This window comes from Plecotus auritus (assembly GCF_963455305.1).
Source record: "Plecotus auritus genome assembly, chromosome: 1".
Lineage (NCBI taxonomy): Eukaryota > Metazoa > Chordata > Mammalia > Chiroptera > Vespertilionidae > Plecotus > Plecotus auritus.
In genome coordinates this window covers 83730769-83748418 of record NC_137770.1, presented here as the reverse complement: position 1 = coordinate 83748418, position 17650 = coordinate 83730769, and the positions used below count along the sequence as shown (strand labels likewise).

The 17650-nt window shown below is 44.9% G+C and overlaps 2 pseudogenes across 2 annotated transcripts; both read right to left on the bottom strand.

Moving 5' to 3' along the window:
* Window positions 1–2498: 2498 nt before the first annotated feature.
* On the bottom strand, window positions 2499–7707 carry LOC308238336 (hypoxanthine-guanine phosphoribosyltransferase-like; annotated as a pseudogene). Its single transcript has 3 exons — window positions 7699–7707; window positions 2871–3364; window positions 2499–2656 (listed from the first exon to the last, which is right to left on the bottom strand). The product of its transcript is annotated as a hypoxanthine-guanine phosphoribosyltransferase-like (transcript).
* A 6442-nt stretch (window positions 7708–14149) lies between these two features.
* LOC308253237 (polypeptide N-acetylgalactosaminyltransferase 11-like) lies at window positions 14150–16414 on the bottom strand (annotated as a pseudogene). The gene is made up of 2 exons: window positions 16369–16414; window positions 14150–15626 (listed from the first exon to the last, which is right to left on the bottom strand). The product of its transcript is annotated as a polypeptide N-acetylgalactosaminyltransferase 11-like (transcript).
* Between the last annotated feature and the right edge of the window lie 1236 nt (window positions 16415–17650).

Sequence of the window (17650 nt, the reverse complement as noted above, 5' to 3'; positions counted from 1 at the left end):
CACGTACCTAGGTTACTTACAGCTTCTATCACTGATCAGGGCACATATGGAAGGCAACCAATTGATGTTTCTCTCCCTCTCTCTCTAGAAATCAATAAAAACATATTCTCGGGTGGGGATTTTTTTTTTTTTTAAAAGTGCCAATGGAGTTTTAAAGGGAAAAAGGAAAGTTTTTCCAACAAAGATTCTGGAATAACTGGATATCCCTATAGAAAAAATTCAGACCCCAACCTTTAGCTTGTACTACATCTATAATAATAAAAGCATAATATGCTAATTAGACCAGATGGCCGAACAGCAGAATGACCTTCTGGACGAAGCCAGGGCTGAGAGGGCTGAGACAGCTGCTGCGGTTGTGTGGGCCGAGCCCCTTGCACAAATTTTTAACATATAAAAGTTAACTTGGACTGGATCATAGTCTTGAACTTAAAGCTAAAACTATAATTTTCCTAGAAGAAAGCACAAAAGAAAACCATGGGAATAGGTAAAAAATTCCTAGATAGGACACAAAATATCACTAGTCATAAAAGAAAAATTTGATAAATAGGACTTCATCAAAATTGAAAACCCTCTGCTCTTTGAAAGACACTATTAGAAAAATTAAAAGGCAAAGCACAGACTGGGAGAAAAATAATCACAATATATGTATTTGACAAATGATTTGTATCTACACTATGTAAATGAGTTTTCTTACAACTTATTAAAAGCAGAGCAATCCAACGAAAAGGCAAATGTTTTAATCAGACATTTCACAAAAGTAGATATCAGAAGAAATGGTCACATGAAGAGATACTCAGTATCGTTAGTCATCAAAGAAATGCAAAATAAAACCACAGTGGTATACCACTGCACATCTACTGGAATTGCTGAAATGAAAGGATTGACAATTCCAAGTATTGGTGAGTATGTATATAATTTAGTTGTAATTTTGATATGTCACTTTCATAAATTTCTGGTAAGAATGAAGAATGGTATAATTACTTGGCAGATTCTTATAAAAAACTAAATGTACAGCCGGGGCCGGTTTGGCTCAGTGGATAGAGCGTCGGCCTGCAGACTGAAGGGTCCCGGGTTCGGTTCCGGTCAAGGGCATGTGCCTTGGTTGCGGGCGCGTCCCCAGTGGGAGGTGTGCAGGAGGCAGCTGATTGGTGTTTCTCTCTCATCGATGTTTCTAGCTCTCTATCCCTCTCCCTTCCTCTCTGTAAAATATCAATAAAATATATTTAAAAAAAACAAAAAAAACCACAAAAAAAACAAAACTAAATGTACATAAAATAATTCTACATTTAGGCATTTATTTAAGAGAAGTGGAAAATATAAAAAGACTTGTACATAAATGTTCACAGCAGCTTTATTCATAACTAGTGGTCTGGTGCACAAAATTCGTACACATTGAAAGGGGATAATTAGAGGAAATATTTTAATATTGTTATTTGCCCTTCCTCTATAATAGAAATGTCAGAGATGAAAGAAAATTAGTAAAATATATATGAAAATCTTCCTCCTGTCAGGGTCTGGGGCATGCTGTGGGACCCAGAGTCAAGTCCCTGCCCACCCGCAGTGCCTCAAAATCACGCGAGACCCAGACCCAGCAGGCCCCACCTGCATCAAGCCCCGCTGGGCGGGGGTGGGGGGGGGGGGGCTGCGCAGCCTCAGGTTCCCCATCAAGTCCCGTCAAGTCGGGTGGGGGGCATGGCCTGAGGTCCCCCAGCCTGTCACTGGGGCGGGGTGTGTTCCCTGAGGTCCCCCATCAAGCCCCGCTGAGTGGGGGGCACAGCCTGAGGTCCCCTGTCAAGTCCTGCCGGGTGGGGGGCACAGCCTCAGGTCCCCTGGCCTGGTGCTGGGGTGAGGGGCATGGCCTGAGGTCCCCCAGCCTGGTGCCAGGGTGTGGGGAGGGCATGGCTTGAGGTCCCCTGTCAAGCCCCACCGGGCAGGGGCCATAGGCTCAGGTCCCCTGCTGATTGTTCCTTAAGGCTCCTTACGGGAACTTGGCCTCTGCTGTGGGTGCAGCCATCTTGTGTTATGGAAACCCTGTCTCCGCTGTGGGCACAGCCATCTTTGTGATGGCATGACAGTCAATTTGCACATTCCCTCTTTATTAGATAGGATAACACTAAACTGGAAGCAACTCGAATAGTCATCAGTGTGTGAATACTATTCAGCAATAAAAGTAATGAACCACTAATACACATAATAACATGGGTGAATGTTGAAAACACTATGCTTACTCAAAAAAGCTAGACACAAAAAATGCATAATCCAATTCTATTTACATGAAGTTCTAGAACAGTAAAACTAATTTATAGTGACAGAAAGCAGATCAGTGATTGCCTGGAGCTGTGAGTGGGTGGTGAGGGCCGAATTGGCTGCAGAGGGGCATGGGAGTAAATATTCTATATCTTAAATACAAAACAGATAAAATTCTTAGAAGATACATGCAATAAGCTGACTGAGAACTTCACTGGTGATTTCACATGGGACTCCAGATGTTTCCAAAGTCAAATTAAACTATCAACGTAGGCTTTGTATTTTGTTTTCCCGGTTTCACTAATAACACAAACACAATTCAAATCCCTGAAGTATTCGTTATAGTAAAGGGCATATCTGGAATTTAAAATTTACAACAAAGTCTGGCCTATATCCAACACTTCGAGGGCTCCTTTTAAAAAATGTTAAAATATGTTTTTATTGATTTCAGAGAGAAGAAGGAAGAGGCAGAGAGGGATAGAAACATCAATGATGAGAATCATCCATCAACTGCCTCCTGCACGTCCCCTGCTGGAGATTGAGCTGAAAGCCAGGCACATGCCCTGACCAGGAATCTAACTGTGACTTTCTGGTTATGGGTCCACATTAAACCACTGAGCCACACAGGCTGGGCTGGAGGGGTCCTTTTTACCAGCAAGCTTGAGACTGTGATCAGCTTTGGATTATGTTGCTTGACCAAGAAAAGCAAGATTTGCATTGTTTTTGCCAGTGTCACTTATATCTTCAACAATCAAGACATTCTTTCCAGTTCAAGTTGTGAGACAATCTCTGCCAATTACTTTTATGACCCTTGTTGACCGGTCATTTCTGTAGTTCTTCAGTCTGATAAAATCTACAGTCATAGGAATCGATCTATCACTATTTCTGTTCAGTGCTTTGATGTACTCTGTAGGTCAGCAAAGAATTTATAGCAATCCTTGAGTATGCACAGGGTTAGGATGTGATGGCCTAACATCTCCATCATCACATCTCGAACAAACTATTGGGTCCATGAGGAATAAAGACCTTTTCAAAATCCTCAGCGTAATGATTAGGCATAACAAAATAAATCTAGGTCATAACCTGCTTCATCATCACTAATCACGACGCTGGGGCTCTGGGCAGGCTCCGGGACTCAGGACAGTCTGAGGAGGATGAAGCTGGGTCCAAGGACTTGGCTGAGACGCAGCAGGAGGCAGCACCAGGCAGGAAAGCAGAGATGTTTTGCAATATTCTGTATCTTGATTAAGATGGTGATTTTATAGGTGAATACAATTATCAAAACTCAACAACTATTCACTTAAATAGGTGAATTTTATGTTATACATCAATAAATTTGATTTATAAGTGGAAAAGGTTTATAGAATTACTGTTGAAATAGCATTTGTGCATCAGTTTTCTATGTATTTCAAGTGAAAAACTTAGTTTTCGGGATAATTATTTTATTTTTTTATTTTAAAGAATAGTTTATTGATATTTAGAGAGAGAAAGAAAATTGATTGGCTGACTCCTGCAGGCCTCTACTACAGGGGATCTTTAGGCATGAGCCCTGACCAGGAATTGAATCAGCGACCTTTTGGTGTATGGGGCAATGCCCAACCAATTGAGTCACACCTGGTCAGGGCTATTTTTTAACCCAGCATGAATATTTATTGTTTGATAGATGCAAATAAAGTGCTTTGGGAGTTCTGAGGAGAGATTATTTCTAACTAAGAGAACACCAGGGATGGCTTCGTAGAGGAAACCATTTTTTAAAAAAGATTTTTTAAAATTGAATTTTAGAGAGAGCGGGAGAGGGAGAGAGAAACATTGATGTGAGAGCCCAACCAATGGGCTGCCTCCTGCATGACCCCCACTGGGGAGAGCCTGCAACCCAAGCATGTACCCTGACCAGGAATTGAACTGGCAACCTTTCAGTGCACTGGAGGATGGCCAACTGAGTCACACTGGCCAAGGGCTGGATGCCCTTAGATTCTTGGGCTCTAGTAACACCACCACCTCCCATGGTTCCTCCAGCCTAGGGTGTGACAGCAGCTGACCACTGTGGCCCATTTCTGGATTGCTTCACTATTCCCCATTTGTCTTCCTGGTCCTTCTGAGATAGACTATGTATACTGTGGAATAGTTGCAATGGATAAAAGCTACAGGAACTATCAAGAAGACAGTAAGACCCCCCCCCCCCCCACCAAATTTATGGCTTAAAACCCACAGAGACCAGCTCGATCCAACATGGTGACTAATTTCGCCTAATGGTCACCCCTAGCCTCATTATAGATCATGTAATACGTTAGCATGCTAAAACAACACACCCCGAGCTGCTCTGATCAGAAATGGAAAGCCCATAAAAGAACACAAAATGGCTGATGGAGCGCCTCTGAGAAATCTCCATCCCTTTCTGTGAAGATCCTGAATATTTCCCCCCCCCCCTATTGAATACCCTCCCTCCCTACCCCCACTCCCAATTAAATGAATCTCAATAAAGGAAACAAATTCCTCTAAAGGGGGCTGGCTGCTCTGTCAAGTAGCTCATTCTGTCTCATGGCTTCACTTGTAAAATCACTTGCACTTTGAACTCTGTGCTGGAGTTTGAATTCGCTCCTTCATGAAGCCAAGAACCCACAGTAGGTCCCGGACTCTCAGCTCCCCAGACACCGGCATCCTCTTTATTTACCAATTCTGTGGTAAAATTCCTCTGCCATACTTCACGTGGGTTCTGTTTCCTTGCTTGCCCCTGACTAATATAGCTTATTGTCTCTTTGCTCCAAACTCGACTGCTTTGTGATGTGGGGCCAGTAATCAACAAACTGCACTTCTGCTTCGCCACCTGGCTCCCTATTCAACTCTGCCAGGAGAGGGTGCTAGAGGGAGCTGGAAGGCTAGAGGTGGGAAAATGACTTGCTCCTTCTTGTTTATTCCATGGGGGCTGCTTATCTAGTTGTATTTTCTGTGAGCAGCTCCCAGCAGTCTTCTTCACCCCACCAGTTCTTGTCCTAGCAGTCGCTGAATCCGGTTTTCAATTTTCCCAACACTTGCAGAAGCAATCTTGTCACATCCCCTCAGAGACACCAGCATCAGTTGGCTTGTGCTCCCTCCTCAGATATCTGAATTTCAGTTGTGACAGGGCCCTTCTCTAAGCTTCAAAGTTCAAATAACTCTAGCTCTTCCTTTTGTTCCCTCAGCAGTGAGGGTGGGAGCTGCTTTCTGCAGATGCTACTTCTATGTAACCTGTACAGTTACATAATTAACAACTTTAGACCTACTTAACAGTTCTTTATATTCAACTCGCTGTTCAAATAATTGGTGTGGTTTCTGTCTCTTGACTGGATCCTGACTGTAACTGTTGTGGAGCTGGATTTTGGGTCTGGTTTGGGGTTTGATTTTGAATATTTTGAATTTGCAATGACAGTAGGCTATCCAAGTAGAGATAAAAGTCTTGTAAATAGATGGAAAAACACCACTGGAGTTTGTGGGAGATATAAGGAGTTGAAAATATTTTCTCACTATCAGCACTGATGTGATGATGGAAACTGTAAGACTACATGAATTCCTGGGTGAGTTGTGTGGGGAGCTAAGAGCAGACAGTTGACAATGGTCTCATGTATACTCACAAAGGGAAAACAGTAAAATTAAAACAAAAATTATAAAATTGAAGATACACACATTACTGGAGAGGGGACCTGGCCCTGAGTGGGTCTACCTAGGGCCAGGTGGTGGTGTGTGGGTTCTTAACTTTGTGCAGGAAAGATTTCCCAATATGAGTCCAGGTGATTTTTAGAGGATGTGTTGTAGGCTGTGGGAATGGCACCAGGTGTGAGACCCATGGGGTTAGACCAGACTTTGATTCAGCAACCTGGGTACTTGAATTCAGAATCAGTACTCAAACTATAAGAGAACATTCTACATAATCCTATGTAATAAAAGGGTAATATGCAAATAGACTGAACGGCAGAACAACTGAACAACCAATCAAAGTGTAATATGCTAATGATATGCTAAGGCTGCTCAACTGCTCGCTATGATGTGCACTGACCACCAGGGGGCAGATGCTCCAACCAGTAGGTTAGCTTGCTGCTATGGCCCTGCCGATTGGGACTGAGTGAGATGGGCCAGACACGACCTGGAGCCCTCCCGTGGTCCCTCCCTGGTCTGATCCATGGTGCACCAGTGGGGGCCTTCAGCCTGGCCTGCACCCTCTCCCAATCTGGGACCCCTTGGGGGATGTCGGAGAGCCGGATTCAGCCTGATCCCGCAGGCCACTCCCCTTGGGAGGGTGCCAGACTCAGGGCTCATGGCTGGGGAGCGCGGCTGTGCAGCGTGAGCCTCTCTGGAACGGGACTGATTGGGTGCAAGTCTGAGGCAGGCACAGTGGGGCTGGGATGAGCAGGAACGGCAAGTAGGAGCTACAGGTGGCGTTGGACTTCGGGTATTGGCCGATCCCTGCAGGCCACCCATAGGGACCCCACCCATGCACAGATTCATGCACTGGGCCTCTAGTTTATTTATAAAATCACAGAGGTAGAAAGAGTAATTTGTAGAAAAGATGGGCTGAGGAAGAGTTATGGAGGTAAAGAAAGGACCCTAGAAGCTTGGGAGTGAGGAAGGTAAATGGTAATGAAAAGGAAAATGGGGGGTTTGCAACCTAGTTCAGTATCTGGTTAAAACTATAGTCTCACTTCCCCACTCTGATTTAACTTGGAAGGAGCTGCAGAACCTAACCCCAGGGCCCTGCCACAGCTGACTAGGGCGGAGCTGTGGAGCATGCCCCCAAGGCTCTGCCAAGACTGACTTGGGTGGAGCTGCAGGGACCCTCAGGGGCCCGCCACAGGAGGAGATACATAGGTCAGAGCCTCCCCACAAGTTCAGTTCAGGCTTTGGATCTGGAATTCCCCTGGACTAGCAGATCTGTGAAATAAGGTTAAACTTTCCTCCCTCAGAGTGCTGGCTGATCGTTCTCCGTGCATTCTGCCACAACAGTAACGCACCTGGGGGTAAGGGTGGGAATGGGGAAGGGAAAAGGAAATGGCGTGGGTGTGCTCCCAGGACCGGGAATGCACTGGGTCCTCTTTCTAAGGGTTTTAAGGGTGGAGATTTTAGGGACCGTCCCAGGGGAAGATCTCAATAGAATATTCAGCAGTTTTCCAGGTGTGTCCTTTCAGGATAGGGTCTCCGCTGATCGATTGGCCAGCACCAGGGTGGGGGTCATTATTCAATGGAGCTGGTGCTGAGGTCAGTTTTGGTGTCACTTGTCTGGTTTTGCTGTTTTTCTGGGCCTGGAGCTGAAATACAACTGAGGCCTAGATGTTATCTCTAGGGAGGAAAGGTCAGGGGGTCCAAACTGCATGACTAGCAATATGCTAGGGGAGGAAAGGTCACCCCGGGGACAGGGTCCCACCCTCCAAATGTCCTTTGCTAGGCATTTGGGTCTTTCTCCACCATGATGACCTTCTGTACCTGGCCCATCGTCCTTGCTCTGCTCATGTCTGTCTAACTAACAGCCTACCACACTACTAATATTATAGTGGCAGTGCAGAAAATTTTATTACCTACTGAACTGGGGATCTCCTCATTACACTTAGTGCTGCTATGTGTCAGGGCCCATTATGTGTGTAGTTTACTGCCCACAGTGGTTCTAAACCTTTTCTCTCTTTTATCCCACACTGGATGCCCCTCAGCACCTGTACCTTCCTCTACTTTCCTTCTACTTTCCTGAAAAAGTGAAGAAAAAACCATGTGAGATGAGCCTTTCAGGGATGGGAAACATCCGGTCTTCGGGTCAGATAAGGCCCATGAAATCATTTCGTCTGGCTCTGCCAAGGCATTAGAGGAGAGTTAATTAAATGTTTGACCAAATATTTAGAGGAGACTAATTTTTAAGTTGACAATTTTGTATGGCCCATGATTGATGTTAGAAATATCCAAATGGCCCTAGCCTGTTTGGCTCAGTGGATAGAGCTTCGGCCTGCGGACTGAAGGGTCCCAGGTTTGATTCTGGTCAAGGGCACATGCCTGGGTTGTGGGCTCGATCCCCAGTAGGTGGTGTGCAGGAGGCAGCTGATCAATGATTCCCTCTCATCATTGATGTTTCTATCTCTCTCTCCATCTCATTTCCTCTCTGAAATCAATCAATCAAGAAATAAGAATCCAAATGGCCCTTGGCAGAAAAAAGGTTCTCCACCCCTGCAATCCATTCCAAAATAATTCTCTGTTTCTTTCTCTCTCCCTATCCCAGACAATAAACTGAACTTCCTCTTTTTAAGTGTAAACTATCCTTGTGCTCTCAATTCTCTTTGTTTTCTCCCTCATGGATGCTATAAACGTCTAGAATGAAAGATTTTCTCCCTTAATTATCTCTTATGTGTTTAGCTTACACATCTTCAATTTTCTCTTCTCTCCTCTGCCTGCAGACATACCCTTCTTCCCTGTACTGAAAATAACACAACACAACGTAAGACAAAACAAAAATACCAAACCACCCCAAACCTTCATTTGACCTCAGGCCATTTTTTTCATCCTTTTATTGTTTAAGGAAGGAACGCCATTTTCTCAATACACAGTCACTTCTGGTTCCACTCTCTTGACTTCTGCTGTTCTTCAGCCCCTGTATCTGTCATTTAAACTGCTCACTGGAAGACAATCCTAGTTTCCATAAAGCACGGTGGGTTTTTCTCAGCCCTCATTCTCATTCTCTTAGGCTTCTGTATGGCATTTGACCCTGTCGATTATCCATTTCTAAAACGCTCCTCTCTTGGTTTTCATAGTCAAACATACAATTTTCTTCTCATCTTTTTGCTCTAAGCTTTTCAAAACAGTTTGGATGGCTGCATATACTGAGCTTAATTTCCAACATGTCTATTGCAGTTTGAAGGGGCATGAAGAAATAGTGCGTGAAACCAAAAGCTGATTGCTGCTCAGACAGACTTTGTAGGATGATGCCCCTCGATGTTAAAATCTTCCTCACCTTGGAAGGTTTAGATATTTGTGTCTGAGGCTGGTTAAACAACGAATATTATAAGAGACAAATGTTCCCTATATAGTTTATTTCCCTAGCCAGTTAAACCCTGACAAATCTTGCCTTTCCATTTCCTTTTATTTCTCTAAGTTTTAACCTTTCAGTTTCTAATCCCTTAGATATATTAATTTTATTATTTAGGTATGATCAAGTTCTCTCTTCTGACTCTTTTTCCCCCTAATGCTATGTGTTGATTTTGTCATATTCTTAGAATTCTGGAAGTGTTTACTGCCAACCCTAAGTGTAGCTCGCAGTGCTCTGTATATAAGAAAAAGCCCTACTTTGTTTGACAGGCTTTTCTCTCTTCTTAAATGTAGGGGATAGTTAGCATGATTTATATTTTGAAGGGTAAAATGTTTCTGGGAGCCCAGCGGGTGTGGCTCAGTGGTTGAACGTCTACCTATGAACCAGGAGGTTAAGTTTTTTTTGTTGTTGTTGTTATTTTATATCCCCCTCTCTCTTTATTTCTTTTCTTTTTTAAAAAAATAAATCTTTATTCAGATTATTACAATTGTTTCTCCTTTTTCCCCCCATAGCTCCCCTCCACCCGGTTCCCACTCCACCTTCTGCCCTTACCTCCCCCCCACTGTCCTCATCCATAGGTGTATGATTTTTTGTCCAGTCTCTTCCTGAACCCCCCATACCTCTTTCCCCCTGAGAATTATCAGTCCACTCCCTTTCTATGCCCCTGATTCTATTATATTCACCAGTTTATTCTGTTCCTCAGGTTTTTAATTCACTTGATTTTTAGGTTCACTTGTTGATAGATATGTATTTGTTGTTCATAATTTTTATCTTTACTTTTTTCTTCTTCCTCTTCTTTAAGAATACCTTTCAGCATTTCATATAATACTGGTTTGGTGGTGATGAACTCCTTTAGCTTTTTCTTATCTGTGAAACTCTTTATCTGCCCTTCAATTCTGAATGATAGCTTTGCTGGGTAGAGTAATCTTGGTTGTAGGTTCTTGCTATTCATCACTTTGAAAATTTCTTGCCACTCCCGTCTGGCCTGCATAGTTTCTGTTGAGAAATCAGCTGACAATCGTATGGGTGCTCCCTTGTAGGTAATTAACTGTTTTTCTCTTGCTGCTTTTAAGATTCTCTCTTTGTCTTTTGCTCTTGGCATTTTAATTATGATGTGTCTTGGTGTGGTCCTCTTTGGATTCCTTTTGTTTGGGGTTCTGTGGGCTTCCTGGACTTGTAAGTCTATTTCTTTCACCAGGTGGGGGAAGTTTTCGGTCATTATTTCTTCAAATAGGTTTTCAGTATCTTGCTCTCTCTCTTCTTCTGGCACCCCCATAATTCTGATGTTGGTACACTTGAAGTTGTCCCAGGGCCTTCTTACACTATCTTCAACTTTTTGGATTTTTTTTTCTTTTTGCTTTTTCGGTTGAGTGTTTTTTTGCTTCTTTGTATTTCAATTCTTTGACTTGATTCTTGTGTTCCTCTAGTCTGTTGTTGGGTTTCTGTATAATATTTTTTATTTCAGTCAGTGTATGTTTAATTTCTAGTTGGTCCTTTTTCATATCTTCGAGGGTCTCGTTATATTTATCGGCCTTTTCTAGGATATTCTTGAAAAGCCTTATAACTGTGGTTTTGAATTCTATATCCAGTCGTTTGTTTTCCTCCATTTCTTTCGTTTGTGATCTGTTTCTTTGACACCGCATTTTCACTGCTTCCCTGAGTTGGAAGGGTAGCTTTGTGTGCTAGGTTTCCTGTATGGTCCAGTGGGTCGGCCTCCCCAGTTAACCTGAGGTGGACACTCTTGGTGCACCCCTTTGTGGACTGTGTGTTACAGCCTTGTTGTAGTTAAGTCTTGATTGTTGTTGGTATCACTGGGAGGAATTGACCTCCAGGCCAGTTGGCTGTAAGGATCAGCTGTGTCTACACTGGGAGAAGTTCGGTGCTGGAGACAGCCTTATAGGATTAGACTTGCCAAATTGCAATAGTCTCTGTGCTCAGCTTGGAAGGGGTGGAGTCTCAGGGCGGAGCAGACAGTCGTGGCTTCCAGTCAGCCTTGCCCTTGTGCGCGCGCCGCCAGACCTCTGCCTTCCCTGGCTCCCGAGTCTCCGCCCGAGAGTCCAGATTCCCCCCACAAGAGTGTGGGTCCCCAGGGGCTCGCCTGGAACTGGGGTTCAGTGCAAGCAGAACTGGGGTTCAGTGCAGTCAGGGGCTTCGGACTCCCTTCTGCTAGGGAAAGCCTGTGGCAACCTCCGCAGCCTTTGTGCACACTGGCGCGCGCGGCTCCAGACCCCTGCCCGCCAGGGCTCCCCCGGGTCTCTGAGTCTCTGTGTGCCTTTCTCTCTACCTGACAGTCCAGACTCCCCCTGTATGAGCCTGGGTCCACGGGGTTTCGCCCGGGACTGGGGTTCAGTGCAGTCAGAACTGGTGTTCAGTGCGGTCGGGGGCTTCCTTCCCCCTTCCGCCAGAGAAAGTCAGCCAGGCTCTCAGCCGCCCTTCCTCTCTGCGCGCACAAAGACCCTTTGCCGTACCTCCAATTCCCTGTGAGCTTTTCTCTTTCCTTCTAGTTGTAGAATTTTCACTCAGCCAGCTTTCCTGTGGTTCTGGATGGTGTCCGTTCTGTCTTTTAGCTGTAGTTATGAAATTGTTGTGCGAGGCAGCAGTTTAGGTGCTTACCTATGCCGCCATCTTGGTTTCTCCCCCAGGAGGTTAAGTTTTGATACCCAGTCAGGGGATCTGCCCAGGTTATGGGCTCAATCTCCAGTGTGGTGTGTGCAGGAGGCTGATCAATGATTCTCTCTCATCATTGATGTTTTTATCTCTCTCCCTCTCTCTTCCTTTTGAAATAAATAAAAATACATATATTAAAAAAATTAAAATGTTTCTGGGAGATTTTATGTTTGTTATTCAAGATGCAGAAAGTAGAGTTTATGGTTAAATGAAAAGATCTGTCTAGCCACAAATAAGAAGTGTGCACTAGAAAAAATCATCATCTTATTGAGACTGGATAAGAATAAGGAAAATCATAACCTGGTCTTATAAACAATTTCTTTTTGCATTATGCTAAGTTATAGGTGAACTTCTAGTTCTTATTATTGTTGGTTGATACTTATCACAGAGTCTTAGGCCAAATAGAAAGAGGAGTATTGTGCGTTGATGGAAAAAGGAGCCTCTACAACAAATAAAAAAAGAAGCTTGAAGTTATTTCTCTGTGAAATTTAACTATGATTTATTCTTGATTTCAAACATGCAGGTTTTAGTACAGCCTTAAAATTAGTTCCTGCTGTTGTCATTTACTTTGAGTTAACCATTTATTGCTCACACTTAAAAATACTAACTAGGGAGATTTCTCTATTTAAGGTTTATAGCCTTTCTCTAATTTTCTCTCTGTTGGGGGTAGAAGGAACAGCACCAGATGTTAGACCAGTGGGGTCAGACCAGACCTGGGTTTAGCAACCTTGGTAGTTGAGTTCTGGCTAGGAAAGAATTCAGAGCCAAGACTCAAACTATAAAAGAACATTTATTTGGAAAATCACAGGGGAGAAGTAAGTTGTAGAAAAAATGGGCTTAGGAAAAAGGTTATAGAGGTAAAGAAAGGGCCCTTGGAGTTTAGAAGTGAGGAAGGTAAAGGTGATGGGCCTAGGGGGAGGGTGAGGGGAAGGATGAGGGGAAGGGAAAAGTGTGGGGTGTGCTCCTGGGAGGGAGAGGTGCTGGGTTCTCCATACTAAGGTTTTCTTTTCTTTTTTTAATTAAAAGGATTCTTTATTTTAAATGCACATAGTACCACAGTTCATCAAAATAATTTATAGTAGTTAACCACCTCTTAAATATGATCTTATAAACAACTAGAGGCCTGGTGCATGAAATTTGTGCCCAGGGTGTGTGTGTCCCTCAGCCCAGCCTGCACCCTCTCCAATCTGGGACCCCTTGAGGAATGTCCGACTGCCCTTGGACATCCCTCTCACAATCCAGGACTGCTGGTTCTTAACTGCTCACCTGCCTGCCTGCCTGCCTGATCTGCCCCTAACCAATTCTGCCTGCCAGCCTGATCACCCCCTAATCACTCCCCTGCCAGCCTGATCCGTGCCTAACTGCTCCCCTGCTGGCCAGATTGCCCCTAACTGCCCCCACCTACCAGCCTGGTCACACCTAACTGCCCTCCCCTGCAGGCCTGGTTGCCCCTAACTGTCCTCCTCTATAGGCCTGGTCACCCTCAACTGCCCTCTCCTGCAGGCCTGGTTCCCCCCAACTGCCCTTGCCTGCAGGCCTGGTGCCCTCCAACTGCCCTCCCCTGCAGGCCTCTTCCTCCCCAACTGCCCTTCCCTGCCGGCCTGGGTCCCACCCCTCTCCTCCCCTGCCAGCCTGGTTGCCCCCAACTGTCCTCCTCTGCAGGCCTGATCATCCCCAACTGCCCTCCCTTGCAGGTCTGGTCCCTCCCAACTGCCCTCCCCTGCCAGCCATCTTGTGGTGGCCATCTTGTGTCCACATGGGGTGGCCATCTTGTGTGTTGGAGTGATGGTCAATTTGCATATTACTCTTTTATTAGATAGGATGTGTGGATTCAGTCAGTTTGTTTAAAATTAACTGTCTGCTATGAAGTCTTCTAAGAAAGGAAATCATGACACAATCCATTCCATTATTAAAGGGGATTAAAAAGAAGCATAAACTAATTTGAATATACCTAGCAATTTCCTAGGTATTGTCCTTCTGTATAAACCTGACTCTATATTAAAACTGTATTCTGGTTTCCTACCATAAGTAAGAAATTCCTTAACAGCGGCCTAGAAATGTTTAATGTCTTGGTGACACATACTTCCTCACCTCCTGATGGTCATTCAGTGCTCTGATAAAGACAGTATAGTATGTCTGCTGTTTCACCTCTGCTAATCTTCCCAGGAGGACATGCATTCCATTCTAGCCATTGCATCCACCTTAACCTTCCAAATGCCACTGCAGTGAGGAGGAGCCATCACAGATTGCCATAGCAACATAGCCTTTGTGACTCAGTGGGTCAACGCTTTCAGGCACTGTCCAACTGACACATGGTATAGCCAATTATTCTTCCCAAAGGCCCACAGCTGGGATCCTCCCAACCCGTGGCACTTCATGAGTTGGGGTGGGTCTGATGACTGAGTTTCTGACATATCCAGGCAAAGGAGGTTACTTAAAACCAATTCATTCTCTTCATTGTAAATCCAGATCTGATTTGGGTCACTGTAGTCACATGCTTTAAGCACTACTAGGCCTGCCTTCTGACTTGGGCACCTCTGGGCCAGCAGACAGACTTGCTGGTCTGGAGGTGATAAAGCCTTCCACGCTGAAGGATTTTTAGTTATTTTGGCCTTCTGTTGATAAAAATGGGTTGCTGGGGTTTGGCATTGGGCCCAGATATCTGCATCTCTGGATAAATGCTATCCAAATACCATTTAAATGATTTACAACCCAACTTCTCCCTCAATTCATCAAGCGCACTGATATTTCCATAGCTTCTTTAAGGAAAAATACTGCTCCTTATATTCATCCAACCAAACATATGGCAGCCTCAAGGAGTTGTGTGTCATGGTGGCCTGGCCTTCAGGGGAACCATAGGGTGGCCTTTTCTGGAAAAGGTGTCTGACTCTGGAGCCAGGGATGATGAAAAGCTTACCCCCACACATCCAAATCCAAAATGATATTTCCAAGTTTTCTCCTCCTCAGATGTTCATGCCGCTGTCATACTGCCCGAGTTCACTGAGTGGTTTCTATTCATGGCAAACAGTCCTCCAGCCATTGTAGGTGACTTTACTGGTGCAGTAGCTCCTTCTGGTCCTCCGAGCTTGGAAAGGGGAACAAGATCCCATTTGAAGTCTAGTCCCCAGTTGAACCGTCCAGGCAACACAGGGGATGAGCTGTAGGTCAGCGTGTCCGTCCTGATGATATTGATCACTGGGCACAAGACCGTCTGCCCGTCCTCCTGGATGGCAGCCAGCAAAGGCTGCAGCCACATCACATTCATTTCACGGCTGTGCAGGAATACCAGGACGTCTCCTGCTGCATGGGCTACTCCTATCATTCTTCCTCGAATTAATCTCTCATGCTTTGTGTTTCTTCATCTAGTTTTCCTTTCAAATCATGAAGTCACTGTTGCCATCCATGAGGATGATTTCATGGAAAAACTGGGTTGGTGTGCAGTCCAGGACATGGTGCACAGTCCGCAGCAAAGCAGACAAGGCTTCATTGTAGAAACAAATAACAACACTAGTGACTGGCAGATCCATAGGGTATGTCTTGTCTTTACATGCTGCATTCTGTGTGGCTGGCATATCTCTGTGGTAGCCCAAGGGGTTGCTAATAAGCATATTGAAGGCATGCTTCTGATACCCAAAGTCTCTCAACTCCTGATCATGTTCATTAAAAATCATACCCAGCCCTAACCGGTTTGGCTCAGTGGAGAGAGCGTTGGCCTGAGGACTGAAGGGTCCCAGGTTCGATTCTGGTCAAGGGCATGTACCTTGGTTGCGGGCACATCCCCAGTAGGAGGTGTGCAGGAGGCAGCTGATGGATGTTTCTCTCTCATCGATGTTCCTAACTCTCAATCCCTCTCCCTTCCTCTCTGTAAAAAATCAATAAGACATTAAAAAAAATCATACCCAGTTCAGAAGAGAATTTCATGTTGCCTTTTTCTGCATCTTCAATATGATTATCTACTACACCATCAATCTTGTTTGCTTTGAACTGTAATTCTGATATTTGACTTGGACCTCAGGTGAAATGGGGATAGAATTTTTTGGGGGAGTGGTCCATGGGGCCCAGATCCCTTGATGGGTACATTCTTAAGTGGCTGAGTCGCTTCACTGAAGTTGAAATAAACAAAAAGCAAAACCGTTCAGGTCGCAGATGTTAAAAGGCATCCATAACAGAAATATCTAACTGTGATGCTTCCCATTATAGAACTAGCATAGCTGAAGGGCCATTTTCAGATTCCTGGAGCAAAAGCTGTTGGAGCCATAAACTTGTGCTGGAGGCTGGGTGTGAACTGGCATCAGAGTTAGAAACTCCAGGAATGCAGTCTTGGGGGGCGGGCACACTTCTGTGGGCTTTACTTCCAGGAACCCCACCAGGTCTTCAAGGTGAAGGGGAGATCCCAGAAAGATCCTCTGGTGAATCTCTGCTCCAGCAATGCAGGATCCTGGCCTTCTGGGACTCAGGTTGTGGCATCTTCCCTCCACCATAGCCCAGGTCTGGCTGCATTAGCTGCTGCTGGCGGAACTGGCTTGAATAAAACATAGTGCCAAGCTAGACTAGGCCTTGGGGGAATGGGGTGGGTGTGGTCCCGGATGGGAGAGCGCACTGGGTCCTGGTCTTAAGGATTTTAAGGGTAGAGATTTTAGGGGAGGTCCCAGGGGAAGATCTCAGTAGAATGTTTATCAGCTTGCTAGGTGTGTCCTTTCAGGGTTGTGGTCTCCACTGATTGATTGGCAGCACCAGAGGGTCATTATTCAATGCAGTGGGTCCTGAGGTCAACTTTGGTGTTGCTTGTCTAGTTTTGCTGTTTTTCTGGGCCTGGAGCTGAAATACAACTGAACCCTAGATGTTATCTCTAGGGAAGAAAGATCAGAGGGTCGAAATGGCATGACTAGCAATATGCTAGGGGAGGAAAGGTCACCTTGAAGATGAGGTCTTACCCTATAATTGTTCTTTGCTAGGCACCCAGGGCTTTCCACTCTGGTGATCTTCGGTACCTGGCCCAAAGTCCTTGCTCTACTCATGTCTGTCTGTCTACTACACCTCTTTCTTTTCTTAGGTTGTATTGCTTTTCCCCTCTACATTTGTTGAACTTGGGTACATTGTGAAGTTCAAATGCACAATCTATTTTTATTTTGGTATGAGAGAGTTTTAGAATACAAGGTCACTTGGTTAGTAATAACTAAGTCACGGCAAGAATTCATCCTGTAGATACCACTAGCCAAATCAGGGGCAATTTGAGCCTCATCCTATCTAATAAAATAGTAATATGCAAATTGACCATCACTCCAAGACACAAGATGGCCGCCCCCATATGATCAAAGATGGCTGCCCCCCAAAAAACAAGATGGCAGCATAGGTAAACACCTAAACTGCTGCCTTGCACAACAATTTCAAAACTACAACTAAAAGACAACACGTCTATCACCCAGAACCATGGGAAAGCTGGCTGAGTGGAAGTTCTACAACTAGAAGGAAAGAGAAAAGAGCATTGAGATGTGCACAAGCGCTGAAAAGCTGAGGTACGGAGGAGTGTGAATCAGGCTGGCGGCGGGCGACTGGGTGCGCTGCTTTTTTCTACCTGAAGGGAGACAAGCTCACAATTACTCTGAACTCCAGTTTCTGGGGAGACACTGGGAACCCAAACTCCTATGGGAAGAAGCTGGACTGTCTGCCATGGGGTCGGAAAGTGAGGGTGGCTTTCTTGCA